Genomic DNA, 8,322 nt, shown 5'->3' with positions numbered 1-8,322 from the left:
ACATTTTCCGGCCCGAGGGACTGGGTCCCGAAGCCCTCTAACTCGCGTTTGCACAGCCGGTAACGAGCATGTCGCTGACGCCTACACAATGGGCCCCGCGCCCCAAGGAGGCGTCAGCATCACGCAGAGTAAGCGTGATGAGGCGTCAACATCACGCAGAGTAAGCGTGATGAGGCGTCAACATCACGCAGAGTAAGCGTCAGTGTCCTCATCCAGGCGTCCTCCGTGAACCACCTGCGACGCAGCGAGGAGCATTCCTCCTGCGCGTCACAGCGGGGCCTCTCCCGACGAGTCCATCGCGCGGTCACGTGGCACCGTCACGTGACGGAGCGCTTTCTTGGCACGCACGCGCGGCGGAGCAACACATGGCTTCACTCTTCGCACGGGCCCCTCCCACGGCTTCCTCTCACAGGGCATGGAAGACCGCGCGATCAGGCCGACGCGGTGTCGACCGAGCAGAGCAGCCGTCAGCTGACCTCGACGGCGTGATGTGCGCGACCGGGCTGCCGGCGCAGCACCCTTTCCCGCGGACTACCCTCCTCGCCGCGACGGCCGGACGGCGGTGGGACATCCGCGGTCAAAACGCCGTGGACAGCGCTGCCGACCGGAGGAGACGCGGGGAGCAGTGACAGCTGTCCGACTGAAGAAAGGGTTCGGGGTTGAAGGCACGGCTGACGTCTGAGAATGCGCCGACCAAGGGCGGAAGGGTCCCGTTCCCATTGGGAATGGGATGGTTCGTCTGGTCTGCTACCTCGAGGGCAGGCGACCCAAGTCTGGCTCGGCAGGAATTCTGTCCTGGATGGACGTAGCTAAGTGCAGGTCAATTATGAGACGCCTTGGCTGGATTCCGAGGTACTCACGCAGGTCGACACACCGGTATGAATGCGTGGTGCGTGCTTGTACCTGCACGTGCCTGTATGAAGGTGAGATGTTTAGCGCAGCGCAGCACCGCGATTGCATGAATTTGTCGCCATCTTCTCGGTAACGAGCTGATTCGATGTCTCACTATTCATACGTGACCAAGCTCGCACCCAAAGACGCCGCCGTTGCCGCGTCAGTCCCGTTAATCGCGCCGCCACTGCCCCGACGGTGCGCCCCGGCCCGCCGCGTGTCCTCCAGAATTAGCCGATCACCCACAAAGACTCGGGCGGGCTGTCGGACAGGGCGGCCGGCTCCGAGAGACAGCCCGCCGGCCGCTCCCGCCGTGAGAGTGACGCCCTTTAAAAAGCCGAATGGCACGCTCGCAGTCCGAGATAAATGATAAAGCTTTGTGGGGCGGGCAGCGGCCTTCTCGGGGCCTTTAAGCGACGGCGCAGACGCTCGCTGAACATTCAGACTGGCAGCCCTGGACGCGGTCAAAAACCCGATAAATTCACGAGGCAGGTATCCTGCGGAGGAGCGTGACGATCTGGGTGGAGCGGAACGTTGGTCATCTCGCGGAAGTGTCTCTTCCTTGTCCGGTGCGAGCGCCGGGCGGAATGTGCGACGCCTGCCTGGGTAGCTGTTACGCGGGAGTTGAAGTGGTCTGTTTATCAGAGCTTGTCACATAAAAGTCATTCATTTGGAGTTGGAAAAGAGCGTGCAGCATCCGCGGTGAGTTTGGATGGGAGTTGCAACATCCGTTGCGCGTTCACTGCGGAACACGGGTTGCGAAAGTCCACTTTGCAAATCCGCTTGAAGACTAGTACACTCAATTAGTTAGATTTAAAAGGTTCATATCTCATTCTAACTCAAAAGCTTTCGTTTACGTTCCCGTGGCGAGATCTAGTCACGGCCATTCTGTAGGACGGATGGCTGGCACGGCGCGAGGTTGTTTGCCTTACGCAAAACCTTTCACTTGTTTGCCTTACGCAAAACCGTGGCACACGAAACTCGGCTACAGACGCGTCGCGACGTGGTGTTAGCTCGATATGTTCCGTGGTTCTTGTGGAACCAACGTCTAGGCATTGTTCGCGCCGTACAAGGGGAACGGTAAACACCGAGTGTCACGTCTAAAGGCCTGATGCCGTTCTCCACATCAGTTGCTTTGTTGCTGCTTCGATTTATCAAAATGTCAGGCAATTTGATGAGGTAATTCCTATATGTTTTAAGCTTTTCATGACCGTGGATTCAGTAGTTCGTCTGTGTTCCTCGACAAGTGACATGACTTTTGCATTGTCATGTGCTTTTGATACGAGACCTCCACTTTACATCGAGGTGTTGAACAAAGTGTGCGCCGCTCTTAGAGGGAGCAGAAGTGTCAAAACAACCGACCACTGGTTGCGACAAGACAGCGCACTGACCCACTCCGCCAAGGGCATCAGTGAATGGCTACAAAGGTCCATTTATTCAATGTGAGATGGCCTCCATATTTTCCAGGCCTGGACCACCAGATCCCTGTCTTTGGTAAACTGAGAGTAAGCCGTATACAAACGTCCCCCCAAAACGACCTTTGAACTAAAGAAACACGGAGGACGTGGGAACCATATCTGCACCGACACAGAAACACATCCGGACATTGTTTCACAACGCCATCTCGGTTCCGGTCGTGCGAGGCCTACTCTGTGCTTGACCGCGAAGCAAAACATTTAGAATATATCGGCGCTCTGGCCACGGCGTATAGTCTGAAATAGCTAAGTTCGGTTTCAAAATTTACAGATATTTGTTACACTGAGGTACGGACTTCAATAGGCATGGTGAGAAACTGTGCACAACGCATGCACGACTGCGTAAAACATCGACAGGTTCGGCAGGTACCAGAAGTATTTCATTGACCGACTGGTCGAAAGCCACGCAAACCAGAAAGTTTGGAAGTCTCATTCATGCATGCAATACCATGCCAGCTCACGTTAATTTTTTATCTGGACGGTGGTGCTTTCATTCTTTTACTGTTGATGTTTAACAACGTCAGTTTTCCGCCTTGTACCATTGGCGTTTTCCAGGCGTTATCCCACAATTCCACAACTATTGAGTCTAACGAGTACTTGCTATGACGAAACATGAATGTGCTGGATAATTACACACTGATGCAATGCAGGCCGGTTATGACAAGGCTCTCTTGTTGGTGATCTGTTTCCCTTCCGTCCGAGCGCGACACACACCTTTTGGTGTACAGGGGGAGGGGGGGGGGGGGGAGTCGATCTCGTGCAAATAAGCATGCCAACTCACTGGAGTCTTTCCCAACGTGTCACTTATTGACCGATTACTCTACGGGCTTTTGTTGCAGTAGCTGTTGGTGCCAAGGTACTGAAATTTGTTAGACTAGTTCGGTGAAACTATGCAGGTAAGATACGTACACCGTATTTGTTTATGAATTCGTGGCAAATCACACAACGCTTATTTGAAAAGGAAGCCGGGTTTATGACGCCTGGTGACAAGACGAATATCTCAGCGTGGTTCGCCATCTTGTTAGGCGAAATTCCTTGAAGCCATGTCTGACACCTCCAAGCATTCTGAGAAGGCGGAGAATTCCGTCGGTGGCTTGTGGGGTCACCGACGGTCTTCTCCTGCCCAGGGGTGGCCTCTTCATGCATTATGCAGCCGGATGTCGTTTTAGTATTTTATGATAACATCACAATCCCCGTCAGCTGTCGCGTGGTTTTATCTTCCACCGTGGAGCGATGCGTTTAGAAAATCTTGGTAGCTCTGCCGTGCCATATGATTTTCAACGGTTTTATTTCGGTCTGATAACAAAGATAACTACAAATTAATCAAGGCAGATGGCGGAATGATGCCCCCAATCATGGTGTGTGATGAACAAGCTAGTCATCGAATTCTTCATGTCACGAAACATGGCACCGCAGTAGCCTGGCCATCAGTCAGATTGGTGCAATTTGGCCATTAGCCTCCGGTGACGTCAAATACAATTCAAGGGTAATGGCAAGGCTTTCCGAGCACAATTGAAGAGACAAAGCCGCTCAAATGAGCATCTTTCAATAAAAGAGGCCTGAAACAATTGAAATTGAATTGTATGTGTCGCAGCCTCTTCCGCACTAGCCGTGCCGACCGGCTTGAGGCCGTATCACGTCTGCCTGAGGCGCATATACAGACCGTGGTTCGGTGACCCTACAACAATGGTACCGAAAGAGGACGACGTAAATTAACATAAGTTTTGTGCGTCGTGTCATAATGGTTAGTGCTTTCGTCCAGGTGTTAGGTTTTAGGGCTTCCTTTCCTTCGTTTTATGATCTGGAGAATGTTTAAGACGCATTCTTGTACATCAACTACACGCCGCGACGCCGTGCTTTGTTTAGCTCTCACACGGAAGTAGCCGGAGAGGTGACTACGGCACAAGCCAGTGTCACGGGTTTAAGAACACAGCTCACCTGACATCGTCTCCAACTATGAGTGATTGACTGTTTAAGGAAAGAATAACATGTAGTGTTTGGTCGCCCATCGACTGTACCACCACCACCACTGGGGTGCTGGTCTTTATCACATTCTCAGCATGCCGAAACAACTTCCATGGCAAACTTTGTTCAGAAACAAAGTTTTTATGTGCCACCGGCAGGCAGACTTAGCATTCTGCCCACAGCTGTTCACGGTAACAGCTGACTGAGTTCACAGACGAATGATGTGGCTTTGTTGGACAAGTCGCCGCGCGTGTAACATAATATCAGCCGACTTTGAACAGTCCACTGCCCGGTGCGCGCCGTCTCTGTCGCCTGAGTAGGTCATCTTTGTCACGGAGCCGTCCTCGGCGTCGTGTGACCCCGTGACCTTTGTTGACCTTCGGAAGACCTCACGAGCTACGGCAGCTGTTAGTTAACGGTGACCTGGCGGGGATCTGATCCCTGCTGCGTTTCCCAGAATGGATCTCACGTGCCCAATTGTGCGTTAGCAGGCCGTCGACGAATGAACGATTGATGTTAACTGGAAACCGACGAGGCGTTATCCATAGCGTTAGACAAGAAATCCATAGTGTTAGCTCGCGTTTGTGTTTAAAATAATAAGTGCACACCAAGGTTTTAGCTCAAAATAAAAATTTTAGACTTGGATAAGCGCGTTTAATCCCCCTCCCCGGCCGCGGTCAGTATGAGACATGGCTACACTTGTGGCCACACGGCGGCTCCATGCGCCGCATAGACAAACAAACGTTCGGAGAAGGACCAGCTAACCCTACAGAAGGCGTTGACATTGCAGCCACTTCGCCGGTCGTGATTCAGCGCCATCCCTCCAGGAGTCTTTCCAAGTCCCGCCTGTCGGCGTGTCATCAGCGAACACCACCTCTCTTCCATCTCACCGCAGGAAACTCCGACCGCAGAGCAGTGCATCTCATCAGGTCGGCCCACCGACATTGCATCACCCTACGGAGCGGACTAACCCGGGGCCTCGCAGGCCGGGCCGGGGTGCGCCGCGACCTCGGGGTCATGACCTGTCGCTGGCGCCCCCTGCCCCGCGGGCACCGCGCCCCGGAGCACCGGACGTGCCTCTGGAAGAGCCGTCGGACGTGTGGGGTTTCCTCTCCCGCACGGCACCCATCCCTTACGCGTCAAGCCGGCTCGAGCACTGTCGGAGGTCCTCGAACGGTTCTGGCGGTGGCAGACAGGCCGCTTCTGCGGCGAGTATTGGAAGTCGGTGGTGCCAAACAACGCGGACGGTGGTAACAATGACATGGCGGCCACAATCAGAGCTGGCAGGATGCGAATCTGGAAAACAATGTTGCATTGAACAACGGGAGCTTTTCCTGGCTTCCAGTCAACAACGCGAAGTTTGCGTTGCTTCCAGTCGTTTTGGGTGAAGTTGTTTCGTATGCAAATGTGCTACATAAAACACAGGACGTGAGCGACGGTCGCACGACAGCAGCGACCCCTCCGGTCGGTAGCCAGGGTCACACCAGGGACGACACCCCCGGGCGGTAGTTCATCGCGCAGTGTCTAAATAACTCACGAGAGTGTCATCGTACGACCATTACAACGGACATCGGGCGTGAGACACACCCAGTCAATCATAATAGAAGCCCGGCAGTTTGGAATGTTAGTGTTGATGACCCGCCTCTCGATGGGCAGGACGAAATAACCGCGTTTAATATTTCATTCGGGCTCAGTCTGACTTCGCATTTGTTATGGAAAGCAGCGCGAGGCACGGCTGCTGTCGATTAGGCCGGCCTATTCTAGCGAATAGGCCGGCCACTGTACGGCTGCGAGCATGGATGCCGCTTCCCGTGCGGTACGCAGCGGGATGCCGCTTGCAATTCAGAGCTGCCGCCGGCGGTGGAGCGCTGGAGCGTCATCTGGCCTGAGGTCGAGCACCAATCACCACGCCGCACCACTGAGACGCGTTCCTTATGGAGCGATATCCATCTGGCGGTCGAGCAGGGCAGCACCTGTTGAGCAGCGTGTGACGTCTGCTTTCCTGCTCGGATATGTCGTCTGTAAGGTTGTCACAGAGCTGTCAGAGGATGCTTGCGATCTTGGCTGGTGTGTGATGTTATGCATGTAAGATTGTACGGTGGACAAATTTATTTCTTCGCATTGCACTAAACAAAAATGTGGGTCTGCTAACGTGCAACTTCTTTGTAGCTTCGAGACCGCATTCTGGCCTGGTCTCTGGTTTCTCTTCAACTGCTTTCGTGTACCACGTTTTCGTGCGAAAATGGATGCAGTAAAAGGACAATAATTTGTAACTTTATATCAGTCAATATTGTTTCCAGGCAGTGTCATATTCACGCCCAATTCACCTTCTTGACAGTATTCGCTCGCCGAGAGTGACATTTAGCGTTGACTCCACATTATGATAAAGCGAAAATAATTGATTGCTGACAAAACAAAAAGAGGACAAGAAAACTTCAACACTCTCCATGCCGATTTTTTCGTTGAAGGTATCTCAGAAGGGCCGCGCAGTCTCAAAAATATACTTTTACTTCACGCGTAATCATTGATAGCAGGATGGGTCATGAAGCCAAACGCTCAGCATCGTCCTCTCTCGTGTTGTTTTAAATCAACTGGCCACATACAAAAAGGCGCAACGCCCATTTACTGATCATTGTGATATGAAGTCACTATTGTTGCTCAAAATAAAAACGAGGAAGAACAAAAATGCTCTCGGCACGGACAATCGCGGCTCACGCTCGCTCAATTTACGAATTACGCGCAGCGCAGATAGCACGCAACGTTGTAAAGCAAAGCCTCAAACCTCAAAGCGGCCTTAACGAATGCACAACACATGTCGCAGTCAAGTGTTTTGTCGACGATAAAGGTGTTCGGAAGATGCACTTGAGGTACTCATGGCGGTGCGATCATACTTTCCACACATCACGTGACCTCCGGGACCATCACGTGACCTTCGTCTGCTCCGAAGCGGGCGGCCGTCACTAGCACCTCCAATCCACACATGATCACCTCACTGACGCGTTGCGTCCTGTTTCTGCATGCAGAGACATCTTCCGTGGTCCGGTGCCTACGCTCGGGCACATTTTGTTCCATTCACCCGACCAGTTCCATCTCCCGGCCAGTCAGCAGCCTCCTGCTACGAATGCGTGAATGAAGCGCCGCATCCTTCGCGTCCGATACTCACGCGGGCTGGCGCTTCCAACCGCGCCAGCCGGCAGGACGCGCGCGCTGCGCGGCGATAATGCGCAGGCGGGACGCACCTCGGCGCCCGCGCGTGACCCTGGTGACGTCACGGGCCGGCTGGCGGACCTCGAAGGGGACAGACGTGGAAGTGCAGGCTCCTGGCTGCTTTACGTGTGGGGGTGGGGCGGTGGGCCGGATCAGAGGTGAAGGGGCAGCGCGAGATGCCGGGTCCCAGCGACGGCTCGCAGACCTACAGCCACCACCGACAGCGGATTCATGAACTAAATCACTGGGGAGGAAATGCATCCAAATACTGGACATGCTTAAGACAGAAAGGTAAAGAAAGCGTTTGCTCTCGTGGTGGTTCTTAGGTCCTATTTGGTGCAGTGGAGGAGCGGTAGGTAATTACGTCACAGTGGAGTGGTGGAGGAGTAGGTTAAAAATTGCCAGCACCAGTGAGGCGTGATGGAGGCGCTTCTTGGACCTCCAGAGCCGATATAAAAAGCATTCTAACGTTCGGAAACGGTACCCCGTCTGGTTTTTCGAAGGCGGCTTCTTATACCAACTGACTGCATTGGTTGTGACTGGCCATGAAGGCCATGAACAATTAACTCACCCGACCGTACAGCAGAAACAGTTTCTTTGAAAATAGCATGCATTGTAACGGAGCCGATGTCATATCTGAGGCGCCGCTGCCCGTTATGACGAGTTCACAGGCCATTAGCTGGGGAACGTCTGACTCTGGACGCGTCGCAGGCGAATCCGTCCGAAGCACGCATGCACGGAGCCGGGCTATGTCTTCGCCTAGCGATGCGGCGCTTTTTCCGCG

The sequence above is a fragment of the Pollicipes pollicipes genome, unplaced genomic scaffold (genome assembly GCF_011947565.3).
Source record: "Pollicipes pollicipes isolate AB1234 unplaced genomic scaffold, Ppol_2.1 Scaffold_7262;HRSCAF=8765_pilon_pilon_pilon, whole genome shotgun sequence".
In the NCBI taxonomy this organism is placed as follows: Eukaryota; Metazoa; Arthropoda; class Thecostraca; order Pollicipedomorpha; family Pollicipedidae; genus Pollicipes; species Pollicipes pollicipes.
Note: the sequence above shows the minus strand (reverse complement) of the source record.